Raw genomic sequence first — 25,232 nt, 5'->3', positions numbered from 1 at the left:
AGTAGGTTTGGATAGTTGGTCAGCTAAAGTGGTTGGGTCTGATCACGTCAGGGGGTTTGGAAAGTTGTGGAAGATACAGTTGGGTCAGGCAGATGGTCCGCTCAGGATCAGTCATATTGGGTGAATAATCAGATTGTATTGGGTATTTATTTGGTCAGGTGAGATGAGTGAGTGACGGTGTTCAGCTTAGTTATACTGGCTAATCTCTGAGTTAGACCCTGTATTAATCAGCATCCTACTTCTGGGGTGAATACCTGGACAACCTGTGCAGTTCTGGAATCCACATTATAGGAGGAATATGGTAGCACTGGAGACCTTGCAGAGGAAATCCACCAGCATGTTGCCAAAGCTAGAAAGCTTCAGTTTGGAAGAGAGATTGAACAGATTGGTTTCCTTACAGTAAAGGAGATGAAGAGGGGACATGATTGAGATATATAACATGATGGGAACATAGATAAGCTACACAGGAAAAACCCTTGATGAAGAGTTCAGTGACCAGGTGGCATGGATTCAAGATAAGGGGCAAAAGGTTTAGGGGAGATGTGAGGAAACCAGAGATGGTGGTAGGAATCTGGAACTCACTGCCTGTGAGGATGATTGAAGCTGAACCCCACATAATATTTAAGAAGTATTTAGGTGCCAAGGCATACAAGGCTATGGGCTAAGTGCTGGAAAATGGGATTAGAATTGTTAGGTGGTTGTTTTTTATAGGCATGGATGAGATGGGCTGAAGGATCTTTTTCTGTGATGTAAATCTCTAAGACACTACAAGTCCCGTTTATCTCTCCCAAGTCTCTGGCACTGAGCTTTTCATGCAAAAAACCTGAAATAATTAGTTTTTCCACAGTGCTCCATAATGCAAGCCCATAAATTATCAGTAAACATGAACATCATCAAACAGTCTGCAGACTGATAGTTTCATCAACCTAGTATTTCCTGTACATTTCTGAAAGCGCTAATTTTGCTCAGCTTCATAACACAAATGCTGTTTGTGGAACATCTAACTCTCATTCCCACAGCTGCACTAAACTATCAGTGGTGTAATGCTTCTTCTGAACAACAACAGTTCCCAGGACGATGCTGGTGTTCTGACAAATGTTCCTTGGACATGCAGCCATTCTAATGTTCCATGCATGGCAATCAGTGTTAGTACATTGACTGTGGTATTAACTTTTTGTTTCAGAAGCTGCTTTTATGCACAGGCCTTGGAGACAAGTCACCCAGACAAAAATTAGAGGGAATACTGGCCCTGACCATCATATTTATTGGTCGACTAACTCCTAGAACTTCTTCCTTAGTTTTAACGTCTTCTTAGTTCTTCCTTAGTTAGAACTAAGGAAGAAGTTCTAGGAGTTAGTCCACCAATAAATATGATGGTCAGGTCCAGAATTCCCTCTAATTTTCTTCTGGGTGACTTGCATCCAAGGCCGGGAACAGAGATATCTAATAGCTCTTGATTTCTTACTGAGGCCCCAAACAGAACCTGTGCACTTTTGCTGTCTTGTCAGCAGTAGGGCTAAATGTAGTGCTGCCTAACATGGTCTCTACCTCTCTCTTGCTCCCTCTCACATATCCACTAACTTCCCTACTACCTGTAACATTTAAACTTGTCCTCATTGACTCTTAAATTGCATTGGGTTTCTAGAATGCTTTCCTTTCCTAAACATTTCAGCTTGCCCCACCAATGTTTCTAGCATTTCAAGGCAGAATTGCATGTGGTTAATAAAGCTTGGAACAATATAACGAAACATCCCCTGGGAACTGAGTTTGCCTTGAATGTTATATTGTCACAAGGCTGGGTTTTACAGTACAAAAGGAATTGCTTACAAAAAAGGATTCATTACAGCCTTGGAAAAAGTGCAGAAGAAGAATATTGCTTCTTTAGTGAAAAGACTTCTTACATCCATCACCCAGGCTTTTCACTCTCTGAATGAAGATTCTGTGCTTTGATTTCCTCTAGGTCCTACATATTTCACTCTAAACAATCATATGTCCTCAATTCAATTCAGAATTGCTGAAAAAAAATAATATTTCAGATTGGTAATTTTTGAAGCTGTTTCTATATTGTGCAGGTCATATACATGACTTCTACAAGTGAACTTTTCTGATTCCAAATGATTATCTAACTTTGATCATAAATCTGTTTCAGAGATAGTAGGAACTGCAGAAGCTGCAGAATCTGAGATAACAAGGTGCAGTGCTGGATGAACACAGCAGGCCAAGCAGCATCAGAGGAGCTGGAAAGCTGACGTTTCAGGCCGAGATCCTTCTTCAGAAAAATTTTCTGAAGAATGTTCTAGGCCCGAAACGTCAGCTTTCCAGCTCCTCTGATGCTGCTTGGCCTGCTGTGTTCATCCAGCCCTACACCTTGTTATCTCTTGATACTACATCTATTAGTTTTAGCCTGAACCAGAATGGTCTAATAGTGTGATTTATCATTTTTGGGGGTCATCAGGTGTATACACTGAGATATGTAGGGACTATTGCATTGTGCTAGAAAGGTAACTGTCTATGGCATACTATTTTATTCAAGTCAAAAATAAGCATGTGTTTCATTTCACTAGAGATATGAATTGCTTATGGAAACAGTTGTTAGGTTATGATTTCTAGTTTGCAGCACTGAAAGAGACATAATGAATTGTCCATGTGCAGCATTTGAATACATTTATCCAGCAGTTTGATGTAGATTGTTTTTAAGAGCAGCTCACGGCATGTCTATTTTCCATAGCAACACAGATGGGCTGAGATGAAGTCTCTTAATAAATCTTGTTGGCATCTAGCCAAAGCAGTTGGAGAAAACAATAGGATGTTCATTCATTTTCAAGATTTATTTTCTTTGTCCTCCTAATAGGCCATTGTGAAACCTGTATCTGGATTTCTTCATCCTTTTTCAGACGAACGTCAGTGTGATTTTGCCTTCACCTAACAACAGTCTGCCTCACCTGAATCAATCCGGTAATTTTAATTTTTGCACATACAATCCTATCAATTTGAGTGAGATTATCAGGTTTGTACCGTGGCTTTCAACCCCATTAGAATTTATTCAAATAATGTTGTAGTTTCTGTGGTTGAGAAGATGGGAGTTGGAAATTTGTTTTCATGATTCTCCTGAATTTAATTTCAAAGTAATGCTTCTAACAAATTGTCATGAGTGAAAACTTCTTGAATGATGTCAGATGTGAAATCAGTAAGTCATCTTCATTTATGAACATGTAAAACATTGTTTTCATTAGGATTCATCTCAGAAATGTTGAAAAAAATCTAACTCGTTTAGTACTTTCAGAAAGAAATGGTTACAATGGATTTTCTTTGTGTGATTTATGCTAACAGTAAAATTTCTCTTTAATGAGACTTGATTTGGAAAATACCAAAGCAGAGACACAACTTCATAACTTATGACTCAACAACTGACTAGAAATTAGTCCTTAAAATGAGGATTTAAGCTGAAATGCAGTGACATATGAGTTTGTCATAAATTTATCTATAGAATATTGTTGCGAATATCTACTTCATGGTTCATGTGTTTTAGTCTATAACTTCCAGTGTTAGGAATAAACGTTTAACAATAGAAAATGCAATTAAGTCAATTGGGGTCATGTTACTTTAAGAGATTAACAGCTAAGAAAGTAATGTAATTAAAATATTGTGCAAATGCGATTGCCAGAACTTGTAATACAAATCTAAGTTCATAAAGTTGCTGATATTTATTGGATATAATTAGATTTGAGGAGATGGAAATATACAAGAAGCAGGTGCTTGACCAGCTGGAGATATTGTGTCAGCAAAGCTGACAGTCATAGCAATCCAAAGGCAGTTACAGCTAAATCAGCTATTGAGCAACCAGTAAATGTTAATGTTTAGGTTACAGCAGGCTATGTTGTCATGAAGATGGGTGAAGCTGAAGATGTTTTTCTCTTTTCAATTTATCAGGGTATGCATGTACTGGGAGATGTTGGTTGCAGCTTGAAGCTGGGAGAGTGCTGAAGCAAAATGGATTCAGTCAGCATGAGTATAAAATGTGAGGCTGGATGAACACAGCAGGCCAAGCAGCATCTCAGGAGCACAAAAGCTGACGTTTCGGGCCTAGACCCTTCATCAGAGAGCCCGAAACGTCAGCTTTTGTGCTCCTGAGATGCTGCTTGGCCTGCTGTGTTCATCCAGCCTCACATTTTATTATCTTGGAATTCTCCAGCATCTGCAGTTCCCATTATCTCAGTCAGCATGAGTGTTGTTATTAGCAAACTACAGGCAGTTATGAAGGAGAAGTTCCTGGAAGCCATTCATAGTTCAATGCAATTGAGTTTGAAGTAAAGCAACTCTATAAGCAATATTTGCATGATGCAGATAAGAAAGATTCAAACTTGAAGCAATTTAGTTCAAATTGGTGAAGCTTGCTAATTTATAAAAGCTGAAATTGTGTTAGCAATTAGATGCTTTGGAGTAGAATCAGGAATCCTGGGGAACTTGGTCTTGGGAGAAGAGGTTGAACTATTAAAATGTGAGCAGTCATTGAGAGCATTTGAGTCAGTTTTGAGGATGTTTCCATAGTAAAACAGATGTGCTGAGGTGAAATCACTCAGTAATTTGAAAGCAAAAATTTTGTCTCTCTTGCGAAGCAAACCAGGTTTTAATGAGAATTGGTGACCCAGGGTGTCATTAATGTCTGGATGGGATCTGCCTCAGTTGTATCAAACATTTAAAGTGCAGTTTGTGGGGCATTTGACAACAGTTTGTTGTTAATTTATATTTTCATTAAGTTGAAATCTTGAATGTATAGTCTACATATATTATAGACTGAATTGCTTTCTAATTTTGTGCATTAAAATTTAGATTTTTCATTCAAACCCATTGGATCTTCTTTGAATTTATTCCCTTGTTGAGTAAATACCTACGATTACAAATTTCCTTCACTTTAAACAAAACAAAATTACTGGTGCCTCAGCAGATCATAACATAAATTTAGTTATCGTGTTTTGTATCTTAACAGTATGTCGAACAAGATCACAGCTTTTGCCTAGGGTGTGGAGGAAAAAAGTTGATATACAGAGTGGAAAATCTGAACGTTACTGAGAGGTTCAGCCCAGGCTTTTAAAAAGTTGAGTCTTAGAGAGTGACTGATGTTCCAGGAGACTTTGTTTTGAAAATATTTCAATTAATGATGTTGAGTGTGCATTATCATGAAAAACAAAAATAACTCAAGAGGAGTTGCAGGAAACAGCAGTAGCTTTTAAATTAGCTTTCCTGCTTTTGAGCTAACAGATTGCAGGTTCAATCAAACTCCAGGAATTAGACTATAAATATCTGAGCTGACACTAGTACAGTGCAGAAGGAGTATAGTGCTGTAGAAAGTGCCTGTCCTTTTTCAAAGCAGACATTACACTGAATCTTATATCTTCTTGGCTAATTCCGGAATGTGTCGGGTTTATTTGTCTGACATAAGGCCCCTCACCCCATACCAGCAAAGAGTCTTGGCCCTCACAAGAGATAACCGGGACATGTTCCTGAAAGAATGTTGAGAGATTCATGTTTTGTCAACTGAGTAAGTACCACACTTATTCCACGGCAATTCTCACATAAACCCTGCCATCCATGTTATCCAGTCCATAACACTGCTAACCACTTCCTCCGACGCGTCCTCTCTCACGTTTGTCTTGCAGGTACTGCATCCAAAGTGAAATGCCCAGTTTCATAAGCAGCCACGTCCTCGACCTCTGAGGACAAGATACCAAGTCTCAAATGAAGCATCAGCATTACAACCCCCTACATCCCCCATTAGCTCAGATCCTGACATTTCAGTGGGAACATTAGCTCTGGAGAGTGTGGGGGCACAATCTTGTGAACACCTCACTGCAAGAGCTCTGCAGCTGAACAAACCAGACTGTTGGCACTCAGAGAACTGCTGGGGACCAGACAAATGCTCAGGACTAAGCATTTGTCTTGCCATTCAGAAATTTTGTCCAAATGCATTCGTAGGAGTAGAAGTGACAGACAGGTAGATGGGACACTTTAGCTCTCATTGCCCAGAGTTACACCATTGCAGTGAATCCTGAGGCCATCTGTTTACCCACATAGACAAGATGGTGGCCGCCATGCAGAGCCAGATTCAGCACACTCAGTGTCTGCTGGAGAGACGCGTAAACCTACACTCAATCTCCCTTTACCTGTTGAAGGAGCAGTGCTTCAAAAGCTTGTGATTTCAAATAAAGTTGTTGGACTATAACCTGGTGTTGTGTGACTTCTGACTTTGTCCACCATAGTCCAACACCAGCACCTCCTCAACCATCTCCCTACCCATTGGTCCTCAGGACTGAAGGCTTGGTGATGGGGGTGTTGTATATTCCAGTTGCCCCTTCCTCACAAAGGGACAGAGTAGATCAAGGAGGCATCCAGCTAGAGGAGAACCTATTTATAGTCCCCTTATTAGAGGTCTCTGCTTGGGACACTCCAGATTTATTGTGGGCACATTGGTGGCATCAGTGACAATGCACTGTACATGATATTGCACTGCTTAAAATAAATTTCACTGATTTCATTTTATAGCTGGAAGCTTGTCTGTCTGTACCACTCCGAATGCCTTATTGCAGTATGAACCATAACTTCATGGCCGCAGATGATGCTCCATAGATGCAGGATCTGGAAGCAAAACAAACCTGACATTTGCAGGCTATGGAAGCTGCTAACAATGTTGACCTTCCTCATTCAATATCCTTATCGTTTTGCAGCCTCTCATTTGAAAGGTGTAGGTGTAAAAGAGATAGTAGGAACAGCCGATGCTGGAGTCTGAGAATAACAAGGTGTAGAACTGGATGACGCAGCAGGCCAGGCAGCATCAGAGGAGCAGGAAGGCTATCATTTCCGGTCTGGACCCTTCTTCAGAAATTGGGAAGGGGAAGGGGACTCTGAAATAAATAGAGAGAGGGAGAGGTGATAATGTAAAGTGGATAGAGGACCAGATAGTTAGAGAGCAGACGGACAGGTCAGGGAGGCGGGGATGAAGCCAATAAAGGTAAGTGTAGGTAGGGAGTTGAGGTGGGGTTGGTCAGTAGGGAGGGATAGGCAGGTAGGTGGGCAGGAAGACAGGCAGGTCAAGGAGGCGGGGATGAGGCTAGTAGGTAGGAAGTGGGGGTGGAGTTTGGTCAGTGAGGTGGGAGGAGCAGATAGCTAGGAGAAACGACGGACAGGTCAAGGAGGCGAAGGGGAGATTTTGATGCTTGTGACGTCCACATTGAGACCATTGGGCTGCAGGGTTCCCAAGCGGAATATGGGGTGCTGTTCCTCCAGCCTTCGGGTGGCATCATTGTAGCACTGGAGGAGGGCCAGGATGGACATATCGTCTGAGGAGTGGGAGGGGGAGTTGAAGTGGTTTGCGCCTGGGAGTTATTGTCCTTTTTTACAAACTGAGCGTAGGTGGTCCACAAAGCAGTCTCCACGCCTCAACTTGTTTCCCCAATGTAGAGGAGGCCAAATCGGGAACAGCAGATACAATATAACACATTAGCAGATGTGCAGGTGAACAACTGTTTTATGTGGAAGGTTTTCTTTGGGCCCTGGGCGGGAGGTGTAGGGGCAGGCGTAGCACTCCCTGCGGTTGCAGGCAAAAGTGCCAGGGGTGGTGGGGCTCGTGGGGAATGTGGATTGGACGAGGGTGTCATGGAGAGAGTGGACCCTCCGGAAGGCAGATAAGGGTGGGGAGGGGAAAATGTCTTTGGTAGTGCGGTCAGATTGCAAGTGGCGGAAGTGGCGGAGGATGATGCATTGAATCCGGAGGTTGGTAGGATTAAACGTGAGGATAAGGGGAATTCTGTCTTTGTTGTTATTGCAGGGCGGGGGTGTGAAGGTTGAGGTGCAGGAAACATGAGAGATGCGGTCGAGGGCATTTTCGGCCACTGTGGAGGCAAAATTGCAGCCCTTAAGAAACAAGGACATGTGGAATGCCTCATCTTGGGAGCAGATGCGGTGGAGGCGAAGGAATTGGGAATAGGAGATGGCATTCTTGCAGGAAGGTGGGTGGGAGGAGGTGTATTCTAGGTAGCTGTGGGAGTTGGTGGGCTTGAAATGGATATTAGTCTCTAGGTGGTTACAAGAGATGGAGACAGTGAGGTCCAGAAAGGAGAGAGACGTATCAGAGATGGCCCAGGTGAACTTAACGTTGGCGTGGAAGATGTTAGTGAAGTGGATGAACTGTTTAAGCTTCTTGCGGGAGTATGAAGCTGCGCTGCTACAATCATCGATATAATGAAGGAAGAGGTGGGGTTTAGGGCCAGTGCGGGTACGGAAGAGGGATTGTTCCACGTATCCTACAAAGAGGCGGGCAGCTTGGGCCCCTGCGAGTACCCATGGCCACCCGCTTTGTCTGTAGGAATTGGGAGGAGTTGAAGGGGAAGTTGTTAAGGATAAGGACGAGTTTGGTTAAGCGGATAACGGTGTCAGTGGAGGGGGACTGGTCAGGTCTGGGGGAGAGGAAGAAGAGAACTTTTAGACCATCTTCATGGGGAATGCAAATATATAGGGGCTGGACGTCAATGTTGAAGATGAGGCGTTGAGGGCCAGGGAATCGGAAGTTTTGGAGGAGGTGGAGGCTGTGGGTGGTTTCACAGATGTAGGTGGGGCATTCCTGGACCAGGGGAGTTGGCTTGGGGGGGGGAATGCAGTCGAGATAAGTGGAGATAAGTTCGGTGGGGCAGGAGCAAGCAGAGACAATGGGTCGACCAGGAGAGTTGGGGTTATGGATTTTGGGAAGCAGATGGAAGGGGGCAGTGCAGGGTTGGGGAACGATGAGGTTGGAGGTTGTGGGTGGGAGGTCACCTGAAGTGATGAGGTTGTGGATGGTATGGAATGGGTCCAGTGTAGCTGAGGAAGAGGGATTGTTCCACATAATCTCATCACCTCAGGTGACCTCCCACCCACAGCGTCCCATGGCTACCAATTGTATGCCTCCTCTAACTTCAAGAATGCCATCCTCTATTCCCAATTCCTTTGCTTCTGCCGCATCTGCTCCCAAGATGAAGCTGTCCACTCCTGGACACCCTGGATGTCCTAATTTCTTATGGGCCTCAATCTCCTCTCCACAGTGGTCGAAAACACCCTTGACCGCATCTCTCACGTTTCCCGCACCTCAGCCTTCACAACTCCTCCCCACAATAACAACAAAAACAGAACTCCCCACATCCTCACGTATCACCCAATCAACCTCCGGATTCGACACATCATCCTCCTCCACTTCTGCCACCTGCAATCTGATCCCACTACCAAGGACATTTTTCCCTCCTCACCCTTATCTGCCTTCCTGAGCGACTGCTCTCAATGTGAATCCCTCGCCGAACGATGCCACCCAATGGTTGCAGGAACAGCACCTCATATTCTGCTTGGGAACCCTGCAGCCCAATGGTCTCAACTTGGACTTCACAAGCTCCAAAATCTCCCCTCCCCTGACCTCATCCCAACACCAGCCCAGTTCATTCTTGCTTTCTTGACCTGTCCAACTTTTCTCCCACGTATCTGTTCCTCCCACCTCACTGACCAACCTCCACCCCCACTGCCTACCTACTAGCCTCATCCCCACCTCCTTGACCTGTCCATTTTCCATCCCATCTACCCACCCCTCCCTCCCCCCGACCAACCCCCATCCCAACTCCCTACCTAAACTTGTCTGGCTCCATTCCCGCCTCTTTGGCCTGTCTGTCTCCTCTCCACCTATCCGCTCCTCTATCTACCTTCTAGCATTGCCTCTCTATATATTTCAGAGTCCCCTTCCCCTCCCCAATTTCTGAAGAAGGGTCCAGACCCAAAACGTCAGCTTTCCTGCTCCTCTGATGCTGCCTGGCCTGTTGTGTTCATCCAGCTTCACACCTTGTTATCTTATTATAGGTATGAGAATTGTTCATCAATGTCTGTATCAGGGAGATGTAACACACAGAGGGGGGATATGTTTCAGGTTGACCAGGGAACAGGGGCCCTGCAGCTTTGCATCCTCCACAGTAGCATGGATCAAACCTGAACCCTAAGTCTACTGCAATGTTGCCTCCCTTTAAAAGTCATAACATCAGTGGATTCTGCAGCATCTTCCCACCTGCCCACTCTGAATTTGCTTTTAACTATTTTCTCCCCCTTATGCACTTTAGAATTCCACTACAATGGAAGGTAAAAATGAGCATGCTTCAGTCAGTGGCTTCCTGCCTCTGCTCAATGCCTAGGTGAGTCCCTAAATGTCAAAATCCCCATTCTGGTAGTCAATCCTGTAAACGTTCAGCAGCTCCACCAGTCCTCATCAAACTCATCTGCTCTTGCCCACCTTGTCAACTCAGTCTCTGGCTTATCATGTCACCATTCACTACCCTCACCACCTTGAAGGTGAGGTGCAGCTGACCAAGAATGTGAGCACCCTTCCCATATGACCACCTTCCCATCCATGCTTTACTGTATGTTTCCTTGCAGATGCTGATGCCCCATCACAATTATCAACCCCTGCAACTTGCAGCTCCCAGTCCTGAAGAATAACTTGCTGAATTTCCTGCCACTGTAGCAACCACACTTCCCTCCCACCCCATTCCCACAGGCCCCGTTTCTCCATTTGTTTCTGCAGATGAAGCCAATAGACTGATTTAGCCCAGCCCCTTGAGCGATCTGACCAGTTAGCCTCAGAGAAGTGACCAGATCCTTGACTGGTAGCTGACCATTTTCCCAGCCACTTTAGCCTTAACCACCAGACTAGCTACTGTGGACCCCGAGAATAACCATGACCAGAGGCACGAACACCCTTTCTAGGAACATTGATGGCTGCCTCCATGGACTTTGGTGAGGACTACATTTACAGCCTGTTCTACTATTCAATAAGATTATAGCTGATCTTTTCATGGTGTCAGTGCCACTTATGTACCCTCTCACCATTAACCCTTAATTCCTTAAATGATCAACAATCTATTTATCTTCAACTTAAAAACATACAACTGCTTTACTGGGCAGGGAATAGAAGAGATTCACAAATCTTTGGTGAAACACTTCCTCCTCAAATCAGTCCTAAATCTGCTCCCCCTTATTTTGAGGCTATGCCCCCTTGTTCCAGTTTCACACATCAGTGGATGCAACTCCCTGCTTCTATCTTATCTATTCCCTTCATAATTTTATATGTTTCTATAAGATCCCCCTCTTATTCTTCAAACTTCCAATGAGCATAGTCCCAATCTACTCAATCTCTCCTCATAAAGCCAACTATCTCAACTCCAGAATCAACCTAGTGAACCTCCTCTGCACCCCCTCCTGTGCCAGTACATCATTTCTCAAGTAAGGAGACCAAATCTGGACACGATACTCCAGGTATGGCCTCAGCAACACACTATGCAGCAAAGGTATAACTTCCCTGTTTTTAAACTCCATCCTGCTAGCAATGAAGGACTTTATTCTATTTTCCGTCTTAGTTACCTGTTGCACCTGCAAACCAATTTTATGTAATTCATGCACAAGGCCACTCAATTCTCTTTGCACAGCAGCATACTGCAATTTTTCACATTTAAATAATAGTCCATTTTTCTGTTATTCCTGCCAAAATGGATGACCTTACATTTACCAACACTTTATTCCATCCAGCAGACCCTTGCTAACTCATTCATCCTATTTATGTCCTTCTGCAGACTTTCAGTGTCCTCTGCACGCTTTGCTCTACCACTCATCTTAGTGTCATCTTCAAACTGTGATACACTACACTTGATCTTCAAATCTAAATCATCAATGCAAATTGGAAACAATTGTGGTCCCAATGCTGATCACTGAGGTTCACCACTAGCCACTGATTGCTAAGCAGAAAAACACCCATTTATCCCCAATCTTTGCTTTCTTCTATCCATGCTAACACATTACCCGTAATGTTGCACACCTTTATCTTATGTGTTATCCTTTTGTGTGGTGCCGTGTTGAATGCCTTCTGGAAATCTATTTATACCACTTCCACTAGTTCCCCAATGCGTTCATAACGTCCTAATGAATTCCAGTAAATTAGTTAAACATGACCTGCAGAGGTCATAGTGAGGCTGAGGTGGCATTCATTGCTTGTCCCTAGTCACTCTTCAGAAGGTAGTATTGAGCTGCCTTCTTCAGTGGATGGAGTCCATGTGCTACAGGAACCAACAGCACTGAAATAATGGTGACATATTTCCATGTCAAGATGGTGAGTGTCTTAGAAAGGAAAAGTGGAGGTATTACCATGAATCTGCTGCCCTTGTCCTTCAGATGGATGTGGTCATTGGTTCGGAAAATGCTGTGTAAAGGGTTTTGGTGAATTTCTGCTGTGCATCTTGTAGATGATACAGAGTGCTTCTACTAAGCTTTGTTGGCAAAAGGGGTGTATGTTTATGGATGTGATGCCAATCAAGCAGGCTGCTTTATTCTGGATTGTTGCCAACATGCTTGAATGTCATTGGAGTGGCACTCAACCAGGCAAGTGGAAAATATTCCATCCTGACTTGTGTCTTGTAGATGGTGACCAATTTTGAGAGTCAGTAGATGATTTACCTATTGCAATATTCTTAGCCTCTGACCTGGTCTCATAAGTCAATGTACTTGTGTAGCCAGTTTAGTTTCTGGTCAACAGCATCCTAGGATGTTGATAGTGAGGGATTCAGTAATGATAATGCCATTGAATGCCAAGGGATGATGGTTAGATTCCCTCTTGTGGGAGATGGTCATTGCTTGGCATTTGTATGGTGTGAATGATATTTGCCACTTTTCAGCCCAAGCCTATAACTTGTCTAGGTCCTGCTGCATTTGAACATGGGCTGCTTCAGTACATGAGGAGTCACAAATGGTGCTGAACAAGATGCAATCATTAGTGAGCATTCCCAATTCTAACCTTATGATGGAGGGGAAGTCATTGATGAATCATTAAAGATGGTTGGATTGAGGACACTCGAGTGCTTGTGGTGCAGCTGTGGTATCCCTGCTTCTGAGCAGTAGACATGGGTTTAGGTCCCACGTACTCCAGAGAGTTATAACAACATCTCTGAACAGGGTAATTGGAAAATAATTACAAGATTCTGCTCATTGAGTTGAAGCCTTCTCAAGTGAATATAAATGATCCCATTATGTGATTTTGAAAGAGGCTCCCCCGTCCTGCTGTCCACATTAATGAATATTTCTCCCTTAAATCATTGAAACAGATTAAGATCTTTGTTTGAGCTTGCTATGTACAAATTAATTGCCTTGCTTTCTGCATTACAGTATTGATTGCACTTCAAGAGTATAAGAGTGCTATGGTAGGATTTAGACCTCTGTCCTGAGAAGATTACCGGAGTTTCTGAACATAGCCCTGGAAAATGCTCTGATATCATTGCCTCACCTCCAGGTCTTTTCCTCCTAAGACTGTCACTGGCTGCACACCCTGTACAAATAATTTTCCATTGCAGTTAGTCTCCAGAAAATGGCAATGATCAGAAGAAATGCAGCTCATGGTGGACACCATCAATGTCATGCCGTGCCTGGTCACCAGGTACCCAAACATACAGAATCCCCAATGTCCCTTTTTACTGTTTCCACCTGTTCCAAGCCTACCCACCCCCATGGAGTCATATCACATTGAACTTCGCCTCTAGCCATCCTCCATGCCCCACGAACCGCATTACACAGTAAAGATGCCCACCCTGCTCTTCTATGCTACCATGCTGGAAGCTACAGTGATAGTCACTGTTCATAACCCATCCTTTCCCACCCATGGACTACCATTCCTTCCAATGCAGCTCTGCATTATTCTTCACACACCATGAATTTACTACATCACCATTCTTGTTCCTATCTGTACAAAACCCTTTGCTTTCCTCATGCCTCCATTTCCCCTCAGACTGACTCACCCATCCCTTTGGCAGTGATCCTCTGCTACTCTACGAATGCCTTTTGCATCCCCTTAATAATTAATGGATGGACTATAATCAATCCAACTTCTGACCGATTGTGACAGCCAGCTCCTACTCATGAATTATCAAACTCCTAACTGCTGTGTTTGCAGCTCCCCAACTGATGACACGCAATTTTGGTGACTCCTACTCTGTCACAAGATGACTGATCCTTGCCCATTCCCTGGAATACAACCAGACAGGGTTGAGTTTGAGTTTAGTTTGACAGACCATGGCCAAGCCCCTGAACTGTGTGCAGGTTGTGCAGAGACTGACTAACTACCGGGATGCTCTGAGCAACATTGCCCTCCATCTCGACTGGACTAGACCGAGGACTAGACTCCACCCACTTAGCGGCATGGCCATTTGATTAAATACATGAGCTGTAAGTGCTAGATTGATTTCTTTGTGTGCCATATAGCAAGATGTCACCCCACCTGGAGAAACAAGTCATCCATCTGAGTGTCTCCAAAAAATAGCACATCAATACAGTAGTACTGATAACCTTTAGATCTGGCTGATGTGCCAATGTTAACGCAAGGCACGGATGCTGCAAGCATGAGAGTCGGTGCTAATTTAGTGAGCATGAAAATAGCAAATTAACAACGTTGAGTCGCAGTCTGATCTAATTCATGAGTTGGGTGCCTGCATGTAAGGTGTCATTGCATGGCCTTGTGGACCAGTAATAAACTTAATGCTGGTCCACCAGGCAATGCAAGTGTGTACTTCCTAAGTGGGCTGCATGTGTATCAGAGAGGCACCATTATAGTTGAGAGGATGGAAATTGTCTGTGGATAAGGGCTGAATGTGGCTGGTAGCCATGGATCATGCCCTGAGATACTGTTTTTTTATTCATTCATTCATGGGATGGGGGTCATCGCTAGCTAGGCAGCATTTATTGCTCATTCCTAATTAATCAGATGGCAGTTAAGAGTCAACCACATTGCTGTGGGTCTGGAATCACATGTAGGCCACACCAGGTAAGGATTCCTTCCCCAAAGGGCATTAGTGACCCAGATGGAGTTTTCCAACAATCGATAATGGAATCACGGTCATCATTAGAATCTTAATTACAGATATTTTTTGAATTCAAACTCCACCATCTGCTGTGTTGGAATTCAAACTCAGATACCCAGAATGTTATCTGGGTCTCTGGATTAACAGTCCAATGATAATGCCATTTGGCCATCACCTCCCCCATGGTTTGTTACTGATCAACATGGAAGGTCCTCACAATCAGCAATGAATTGAAGTCGCCAGGTTGCCAGGAAGTTGATTTAATTTCAATTTTGAGACATCTAGCTTGTTTCATACATTTGGTAAGACAGGAATATTAATAATGTCAAGTTAAGGCGTTTATAAGGGGTTTAACAAACTATTACATCCTGACGTTGGCATCTTGCTGCTGCTGATCAAGAAATAATATCAGCTGCTCAGCAAATGCATAAAAGAGACAATGCTACACTTCTGACATCGAGATTGACCGCACTGAATATCTCGTTTGATTCTGCTACAAATCTTGCCATAGCCCATGTCAGTCAGGCACCTATAAGATTCTGTAGAATTGTTGAAAGAGACTATTCAGTTTGTTGAGTCTATGCTAGTTCTTTATATGAGATACACAACTATTCACAATTCTTTGAGTTTTCACCATTCCTACATTTTTTTTAAGTTGCTTGTCCAATCTTCCATTGAAAGTCATTTTTGAACCTGCTGGCCCTACATTTGCAGGTACTTCATTTCAGATCCTAATTACTCACTACATAATAAAGAATTTCCTCACATCTTTTACGGTTATGTGTAGCTCTTTTGCCAACCACCTTAAATTGGTGTCCCCCTGGTTTGTGAACTTTTTTCCAATGGGCAGGTTTCTCCTTCTGTCCTCTCTTCCAACTCTTAATGATTTTGAATAGTTCCACATAACCACTTCACTATCTTTTCTTGAAAGAGAACAGCTCACTTTCAAGACTCTATCCACAGAACTAAAGTCCTGATCCCCAGGACAACTCTTGCAAATAATTTTTGCGTTGCCTTTTATGTCTTCTCATTTTTTTCTCAAACTCAATGCCCAGAATTATGGATGTTTGCTGATAATTGCACCTTGTTCAACACCATTCATGACTGCTCCAATACTAAAGCAATCTGTGATCAAATGTATCAAGACTTGAAAAGCATTCTTGGCTAATAAATAGCAAGTAACATGCGCTCAACACAAGTGTCAGTTAATAAACATCTCCAACTAAAGAGAATCCAACTATCACACCTGAACATTTAATGGTATTACCATCGCAGAATCCCACACTATGAATATCCTGACAGTTACCAATGATGAGAAACTGAACTGGTCGAGCTGTATAAATACTTTGTCTAAAATAGCATGTCAGAGGCTTGGAATTCTGCAATGAGTAATGTCTCAGAGATAATGGGAACTGCAGATGCTGGAGAATCCAAGAAAATAAAATGTGAGGCTGGATGAAGCAGCATCCAAGGAGCACAAAAGCTGACGTTTCGGGCCTAGACTCTTCATCAGAGAGGGGGATGGGGTGAAGGTTCTGGAATAAGTAGGGAGAGAGGGGGAGGCGGACCGAAGATGGAGAGAAAAGAAGATGGGTGGAGAGAGTATAGGTGGGGAGGTAGGGAGGGGATAGGTCAGTCCAGGGAAGACGGACAGGTCAAGGAGGTGGGATGAGGTTAGTAGGTAGATGGGGGTGTGGCTTGGGGTGGGAGGAAGGGATGGGTGAGAGGAAGAACAGGTTAGGGAGGCAGAGACAGGTTGGACTAGTTTTGGGATGCAGTGGGTGGAGGGGAAGAGCTGGGCTGGTTGTGTGGTGCAGTGGGGGGAGGGGTCGAACTGGGCTCGTTTCGGGATGCGGTCGGGGAAGGGGAGATTTTGAAACTGGTGAAGTCCACATTGATACCATTAGGCTGCAGGGTTCCCAGGCGGAATATGAGTTGCTGTTCCTGCAACCTACGGGTGGCATTTTTGTGGCACTGCAGGAGGCCCATGATGGACATGTCACCTAGAGAATGGGAGGGGGAGTGGAAATGGTTTGCGACTGGGAGGTGCAGTTGTTTGTTGCGAACTGAGCGGAGGTGTTCTGCAAAGCGGTCCCAAAGCCTCTGCTTGGTTTCCCCAATGTAGAGGAAGCCACACTGGGTACAGTGGATGCAGTATACCACGTTGGCAGATGTGCAGGTGAACCTCTGCTTAATGTGGAATGTCATCTTGGGGCCTGGGATGGGGGTGAGGGAGGAGGTGTGGGGACAAGTGTAGCATTTCCTGCGGTTGGAGGGGAAGGTGCCGGGTGTGGTGGGGTTGGAGGGCAGTGTGGAGCGAACAAGGGAGTCACGGAGAGAGTGGTCTCTCCGGAAAGCAGACAGGGGTGGGGATGGAAAAATGTCTTGGATGGTGGGGTCGGATTGTTGATGGCGGAAGTGTCGGAGGATGTCGGATTGTAGATGGCGGAAGTGTTGGATAGTCTGTCCACCATTCACACGTTGCAAGTTAGGGGTGTGATGGAATAGTCTGCACTTATTCAGACGAGTCCAACTCCTAACAACTCTCAAGAGGCTCTTCACTATCCAGCACAATGCCACCCAATTTAATGGCATCTCATAGCTTCTATATTCACTCCCTCTACCATCAACATGCTGGGTGAGCAGCACTGTTAACAACACAAAAAGGCTCCCCCAACAGTACTTTTCAAACTTGCAACCTCAACCACTAGACAAGCAAAGTAAGCAGATGCATGGGAACAGCAAAACCTCTAAGCTATTAACCATCTTGTTTTGAAACTAACCTATTATTCCTTTTGTGTCTTTGGATCAAATTACCAAATTCTCTCCCTAATGTTACTATGAGTGAACTTACACCGCATAGCCTGCAGCCCTTTAGGAATGCAGCTCACCACTAACCTCTCAAGGGCATTTAAGGGATGGGTTAAAAGTGCTGGCTAAGTCAATAATACCCACATGTCATGTATAAATCAAACAAAGAAAGTACGTCACATAGTACCTCAATCATGGCCTCTATTTCCATACATAAGTCACCTTTTTGTCTCTAATCGATCTCATTCATTCTTTTACCTTTGACTACTTATATGCCTGGAAAGACATTTGGATTCACTTTCACATTGGTCGCCAGTCCTTCCTCATATTTTCTCTTTGCTGCTTATCTCTTTTTTCACTTGCTTTTCTTTTTCACTGATCTTTCTGTATTCAGCCAGGTCCTCACTTGTATTATTATTCTGAGATTTGCATACACACCGTTTTACTGCTTTATCTTATTCACAATCTCTTTTGTTATGGAGACAGCTCTGGTTTTGTTTGTTTTACACTTCCTTCTTCAGGAAATATAGCCTGACAGTACCTGAACTATCACTTTTTCGAAATGCAGCTCATTTTCCATTACAGTTAAATATTAATTTTTGAATCTTATTTTCCCAGGGCCAGATCCATTCTAACTACACTAGACTCAAACCTTCCCAAATAATTTTAATTCTGGATTGTTCTTTGCTCTTTTCCATTGCTGGCCTAAATATTATGATTTTAGCCCTCTAAGCACTACCCAAGAGGCATGCAATCCATGTATTTCACCTCATTCTTGGTAGAGATTTATTGATGTCTCCTTGCTCAGCGAACTGGAAACAAACTGATGTAGAAAATTCTTCTGAATATATTTTCGGAACTCTTCCTCCTCTCTGCTCTTCAAAAAGTTAGTGGCTTTCATTTTATTCCGCCTTGCAACACAGGCATCAGATGCAAGACATGCACTTATTGCCCATCCCTCATTGCCCTGGAGAAGGTAATGGGGAGGTGCCTTCATAAACCATACAGTCCTTGGGGTGTAGAAATGCTTATGCTGTTTCCTTTGCTGTTTGAAAAGGATGTTCCAGGATCTTGACCAAAAAAAGTAATGGAACAGCAGTTTAAATTTAAGTTGGGATAGTATGTGGATTGGAGGGGAATGTTCAGGTGGTGGTGTTCATGTATTTGCTGCCCTTAACATTCTAGATTATACAGCTCAGAAGTTTTAAAGTGCTGCCTAAGAAACCTTGATGAGGTCGTCAATAAAATGTCAATCAAGCAGGCTGCTTTGTCCTGGATGGTGCCAAGCGTCTTCAATGTTCCTGAAACTTCATTCATCCAGGCAAATGGTAGGTACTCCTTCACATTCCTGACTCATGCCTTTTAGATAGTGGGCTGGCTTTGGGGAGACAGAAAATTGATTGTTTGCTGCAAGATTCTAGCCTCTAATCTGCACTTGTAACCACAATACATATATGGCTAGTCTGTCTAAATGATTCTGGTCAATGGCAACTGTCGTGATGTGGAATTCAGGGATTATAATGCCGTGGAATGTCAAGAGGCAATGATTAGATTCTCTCTTGAAGTTACTTATTGCCTGGCACAAGTGTGACACAAATGTTATTTGCCACTTGGCAGCCCAACACTGATCCAGATCTTTCTGCATATTGACAGTGATTGGTTCACTTACCCAATATGTCAGATATGGTGTTGAACATTGTGCAATCAGCAATGAATGTCCCCATTTCTCATTGTAAGAGGTTATTGATGAACTCGTTGAAGGTGACTGGGCCTGGGATACTAATCTGAGAAACACTTGCAGTGATGTCTTTGGGCTGAGGTGTTTGTAAACCAACAACTACAACAACCTTCTTTCCCACTAGGTATAATTCCAACCACCTTTCCCTCCAGATTTCCATTGACTTCAATTTTGTGAGAGCTCCTTGATGCTACATTTGATCAAATGTGACCATGATGTCAAATGCAGTCACTCTCATCTCACTCATCATGGCTGTTGTAGCACTAAAGACAGTGGGAGAGGGTTGTTTTTGGAGCTTGTCAGAATGGGAAACATGACTCGCAAGTTCTAGGACTGGATGGGAGGGGAAAACATGATTTCTTGATGGTGGATGGACCAGCAGAGAAAAAGTCAGCTGCATGTTTACAGTGTTTCATGCCTCATGCCTGCCTGTGTTGGGTTCCTACTTGTTATAATTTGCATGCTGTGAATACTCATCAGTCTACAACACCTTCTTATGTAAGGTTCTATCCTCAAGTTAAAGACTACAGCACACTACAGTCTTGTTAAATCCTATTTATTTAAAGGTGGCGTGTACAAATCAGATTTGTGCAATAGCATTTGAGGTCAGCCGTTGAGGGCAGATGAAAACTGCTGAACAAAGAAAGGGAGCAAAAGAATGGCAAGGTTCATAGAGGCTCAGGCCCAGCAACGGTGAGTGAGTGCTGGTGTGGAATTCGATTCAGGGGTTTGGAAAAGTAAAATAGAAATGGCCTGGCATCCTGTGTCTGGTAAGTGTCGTCAGACAAGATACAAAAAAATCAGTGACTTTCCAAATCTGGGTCCATTTGAGGGTATCACCCTGTAAGAATCCTTTCAGGGACTTGAATTCACCTACAATATTTCAATTCTCCCTACCGACAGTGATCTCATACATGCTCTTCACCTAATTAATTGCATATCCGAGGTCTTTAGAGCCCTTCTCATGGAATCAGACAGCAGGGGAGGTGGAAGTGTTCATTCAGGCTATACTTATAAATACAATGTCAAATTACACTAGTTTAGCAACATGAAAGGTGACTATTAGTACATACAATGTAATAGCCATGATTGCTCAAGGCCATTAGTCTTAAATGCATTCCATTCTTGGACAATGCTGATGAATTAATTTTGAAGCTAGAAATGCAGCCATAATTTAAACAGTCACTTAGTAGCAGCAAATTCGATAACTGTTGAGAAAAGACATATTTTGTCAATGCTTTCACCTTCAACTCACTGGAACAATTCACAAGAATACAATTTCGAGGGTAAAACCAACATTCTTATGAGTGAGTTGCAACCTGCAACTAGGAACTGGAGCAATCCATTCAGCCCCTCAAACCGATCCACATTCAATGGGATCATGGCTAATCTATCTCATATTTAAAATGAACAACTCACCTAGCATCTGTGACACAATCCCTCACATTTCTTTTTTGTGTTTCCTTCCCTGTGGCCCAATAACCTTCCAGCCTCTTCATTCAGTCTTTTACCATAACCATTTTTTCAGTGATCCAGTGCAATTAACCCCAGCCATGTTTTCCCCAGAATGCACAGGCTGTGGTCCTGATAATGTCCCTAACCATTATTGAGCTAATATCCAGGAATGACAATGGCTCATCTCACAGAATCACAGAATTTTTGTGGCACAGGAGGAGGCCATTCAACTCATCATGCCAATATCTTCTGGACTGATTTTACAAAACAATCCCAACTGAGCATGGCCTAGTCCTCATACTGATGTCACCATTGCACCTTGTTTTACATACCTGTAGCCCCAGGACTGTTGCATTTGATCTGCAGACTGACTATGACCAACTTTCTACAGTCCAGTTGAACAAGCTCTTGACTGGCTTTGTTGGTATCACCTTTCTGATTGTGATCCATCTTGAACCCATCAGGGCTGCTCTCCTTTGACTTTCAGGCATGGACAACTGCTTAAAGCATATGTGGTGGGTGTGTTTGTCTTGTGAGCTGCTGGCATAAGCTGCAGATGTGATACTAACATAACTGGTGACACAGTGGTTAGCACTGTTGCTTCACAGCACCAGGGACCTAGTTTTGATACCAGCCTCGGGCAACTGACTGTGTGGAGTTTGCACATTCTCCCTGTGTCTGTGTGGGCTTCGTCCGGGTGCTCTGGTGTCCTCCCACGGTCCAAAATGTGCAGGCTAGGTGGATCGGCCACGCTAAATTACCTGTAGTGTTCAGGGAGGTGTAGATTAGGTGGGTTGTGGGGGATGGGTCTGGGTGGGATACTCTGAGGTTCGGGGTGGACTTGTTGGGCCGAAGGGCCTGCTTCCACACTGTAGGGATTCTATGATTCTATGATAACCCACTACCATACAATGACATGTCCGCGTTCTTGACTGTTCACTGTTTTCCACAATGACAAGGTGCCTGCCTCTTCCACTGTGCTAAAGGCAGAGAACAAAGAACAAAAGACAAAGAAAATTACAGCACAGGAACAAGCCCTTTGGCCTGCGCCAATCGAGATCCTCTGTCTAAACCTGTCATCTATTTTCTAACGGTCTGTATCCCTTTGCTCCCTGCCCATCCATGTACTTGTCCAGATACATCTTAAAAGACACTATCGTGTCTGCATCCACCACCTCCGCTGGCAACGTATTCCAGGCACCCACCAGCCTGGGCGTAAAGAACTTTCCACGCATATCTCCCATAAACCTTCCTCCTCTCACTTTGAACTCATGACCCCTAGTAATTGAGTCCCCCACTCTGGGGAAAAACTTCTTGCTATCCACCTTGTCTATACCCCTCATGATTTTATAGACCTCAATCAGGTCCCCCCTCAATCTCCGTCTTTCTAATGAAAATACTCCTAATCTACTCAACCTTTCTTCATAGCTAGCACCTTCCATGCCAGGCAACATCCTGGTGAACCTCCTCTGTACTCTCTCCAAAGCATCCACATCGTTTTGGTAATGTGGCGACCAGAACTGTACACAATATTCTAAATGTGGTCGAACCAAAATCCTATACAACTGTAACGTGACCTGCCAACTTTTGTACTCAATACCCCGTCTGATGAAGTAAAGCATGCCATATGCCCTCTTGACCACTCTATTGACCTGCGTTGCCACCTCCAGGGAATAATGGACCTGAACACCCAGATCTCTGTGAACATCAATTTTCCCTAGTACCTTTCCATTTATTGTATAGTTCGCTCTTGAATTAGATCTTCCAAAATGCATCACCTCGCATTTGCCCGGATTGAACTCCATCTGCCATTTATCTGCCCAACTCTCCAATCTATCTATATTCTGCCATCTCTGTAATCTCTGACAGTCCCCTTCACTATCTGCTACTCCACCAATCTTAGTGTCATCAGCAAACTTGCTAATCAGACCACCTACACCTTCCTCCAGATCATTTACATATATCACAAACAACAGTGGTCCCAGCACAGATCCCTGTGGAACACCACTGGTCACAGGTCTCCAATTTGAGAAACCTCCTTCCACTACTACTTTCTGTCTCTTGTTGCCTAGCCAGTTTTTTTTATCCATCTAGCTTGCACACCCTGAACCCCATGCGACTTTACTTTCTCCATCAGCCTGCCATGGGGAACCTTATCAAACGCCTTAGTGAAGTCCATGTATATGACATTTACAACCTTTCCCTCATCAATCAACTTTGTCATGTCCTCAAAGAATTCTACTAAGTTGGTAAGACATGACCTTCCCTGTACAAAACCATGTTGTCTATCACTGATAAGCCCATTTTCTTTCAAATGGGAATAGATCCTAACCCTCAGTGTCTTTTCCAGCCACTTCCCTACCACTGACATCAGGCTCACCGGTCGATAATTACCTGGATTATCCCTGCTACCTTGTTAAACAAGGGGACAACATTAGCAATTCTCCAGTCCTCCGGGATCTCACCCATGTTTAAGGATGTTGTAAAGATATCTGTTAAGGCCACGGCAATTTCCTCTCTCGCTTCCCTCAACTAACCTGGGATAGATCCCATCTGGACCTGGGGACTTGTCCACCTTAATGCCTTTTAGGATACCCAACACTTCCTGCCTCCTTATGCCGACTTGACCTAGAGTAATCAAACATGTATTCCTAACCTCAACATCCGTCATGTCCCACTCCTTGGTGAATACCGATGCAAAGTACTTGTTAAGAAAGTCACCCATTTTCTCTGAATCAGCACATAGCTTTCCTTCTTTGTCTTTAAGTGGGTCAATCCTTTCTTCAGTTACCGTCTTGCTCTTTATATATGAATAAAAGGCTTTGGGATTTTCCTTAACAAGAGAAGCAAGGCAGAGAAGCCGGAACCCTGTAATTTAACACTGAAGACAGTGCATGCTGAAAAGCAAAGCAAATCACAGAGGCAGGCAACCTTCAAGTAAGTACAAAGTTAGTGAGCATTAAGGAAGCAGGCTAAAAGCCATAAGATGCATCCTACGTAGTTGTATGAAATGGCTAGATGGATTAGCCATGCTAAATTGCCCATCGTGTTCAGGGATGTATAGATTAGATGGTTATAGGGGGATGGGTCTGGATGGGATGCTCGTGGGTCGGTGTGGACTTGTTGGGCTAAAGGGGCTGTTTCCACACTTTACAGATTCTATGATTATCTATGATGATGGCAACCAGGGAGAAGTATCCAAGAGATAGGTGTCCCCAAACTTCCAATGCTGAACAATTACACTGGTGAGATTGGATCTGAGAATAGGCATGAAGTAATGACTAGGCTGGTGGTCTGCTGCTGACTCGCATAGTGAAGGGTGGGGAAAGGGTGTCCCTGCAGAGGCATTGTGGTGAAGACGCTGTTGGATTTTGGCTAGGACAAGCAATTGATGAGCTGTAGCCGCCAGGAATTCACTCTGACCTGCATGTAAGGAATTTGTGCCATTTAGTTTCTCAGGAAGGGAGAGAAGAATTGCAAGTAGTGTAGAAACTAGATGAGTTGAGCTAATAATGAAACAAATATAAATCAATGGAAATAAGGTAATCACATCTCAGAAGCTAGATTTTGAAGTTGGGGAAAAGAAGGGGAAAATTGAAAAAAAAATTCTTACTATCAAGATGCTGATTTTTTTTTCATTCATGCTGTACTTTCCTAATTTTCTTACCAATGTCCACCTCACACCATGGAGGAAGAAATTCTGTCCCCACATCTCACCCTGAGAAAGACATTTCTTTAACTGTCCTGTGACCATCAACATGCATCATAAGATGTGTGAATACATTTAGCTCCCTACGCATGTCTGAACAAATAACAATGGTATATATATCAATAAAGTGAAACTAATGTCGTGTGATTATTTACAACTGAAATTTAAAATTGAACAAACACCTAGATTCCTCCTTCCCCAAGACGAGCAGGCTAATTTTGATTGGGATACAGTGCCTCCGTATTTGACCAGGATGCTCACTTGATTTTGATTTGATTTATTATTGTCACATGTACCTAGGTACAGTCAAAAGTTTTGTTTTGTGTGCAGTACAGGTAGATCTTACCATACAACAATCATAGGGTGACAGAACAGAGTGAGGAATACAAAGTCATGGCTGCAAAAAAGATGCACAAAAAAGCAAGATCAACATTAGATTTGAAATTTGAGATGTCCATTCAGAAGTCTAATAAAAGCAGGGAAGAATCTGCTCTTGAACCTGTTGGTACGTGTGTTTAAGCTTTTGTATTTTCTGCCTGACAAAAGAAGTTGTAAGAGATTATAACCAGGCTGGGAGAGGTCTTTGATAATGTTGGCTGCCTTTCCAAGGCTGGAGTAAGTGTAG

At 43.5% G+C, this 25,232-nt stretch overlaps 1 protein-coding gene across 1 annotated transcript in view; it reads left to right on the top strand.

The window, feature by feature from the left end:
* The first annotated feature begins 2,932 nt into the window (after window positions 1-2,932).
* The window catches only part of trmt9b (tRNA methyltransferase 9B), a 64,952-nt gene continuing 42,652 nt past the window's right edge, over window positions 2,933-25,232 (top strand). The window contains exon 1 of the mRNA XM_048532110.1: window positions 2,933-2,955. The gene's annotated coding sequence lies outside the window, so the exon portion shown is untranslated. The remainder of the gene's footprint in view (window positions 2,956-25,232) is intronic.

The sequence above is a fragment of the Stegostoma tigrinum genome, chromosome 6 (genome assembly GCF_030684315.1).
Source record: "Stegostoma tigrinum isolate sSteTig4 chromosome 6, sSteTig4.hap1, whole genome shotgun sequence".
NCBI lineage: Eukaryota > Metazoa > Chordata > Chondrichthyes > Orectolobiformes > Stegostomatidae > Stegostoma > Stegostoma tigrinum.
The sequence above is the reverse complement of the archived record's forward strand: the minus strand, read 5'-3'. Positions and strand labels throughout refer to the sequence as shown.